Consider the following 514-nt stretch of genomic DNA (forward strand, 5'->3'; position numbering starts at 1 on the left):
GAAGCCAAAGAGGAAGCGTTTTTTGGGGGGCTAGCTTAGGTATCCCTCCCCCCTAATCTAAGCCCCATAACCCCCCTCCGCCCCTCCACCTTTGTAGTCTTTCTTCCATCCTCAAGAAATAAATTCTTTATCCAAAAGACAAAACTTCCAGTTGGATTAAACTGTCTTTCCCCTTTTTTTATTATTTTATTCTTTATTTATTGACAGCGGAAACAAAATAGGAAGTGTTTTATTTTGGGGATTAGCCAATCCAAGTCCCATTAAATTCCCCCTCCCCCCCAATCCATCTTTGTGGTCTTTATTTCATCTTCAAGAAATAAATCCTTAATCCAAAACACAGAACTTTCAGTTGGATTAAACTGTCTTTCCCATTTTTTCATGATGCTATTATTCTTTTATTTTTATTGACAGATGAGTAAAAGAGATAAAGAGATACTGGCGGGGAAAGGTTTCATTGAGTTTATTGGCGAAACATTGACGGCTGAGATTTCAATCAAACGTAATTAATCTGATT

The sequence above is a fragment of the Palaemon carinicauda genome, chromosome 4, assembly GCF_036898095.1.
Source record: "Palaemon carinicauda isolate YSFRI2023 chromosome 4, ASM3689809v2, whole genome shotgun sequence".
NCBI classification, from domain to species: domain Eukaryota; kingdom Metazoa; phylum Arthropoda; class Malacostraca; order Decapoda; family Palaemonidae; genus Palaemon; species Palaemon carinicauda.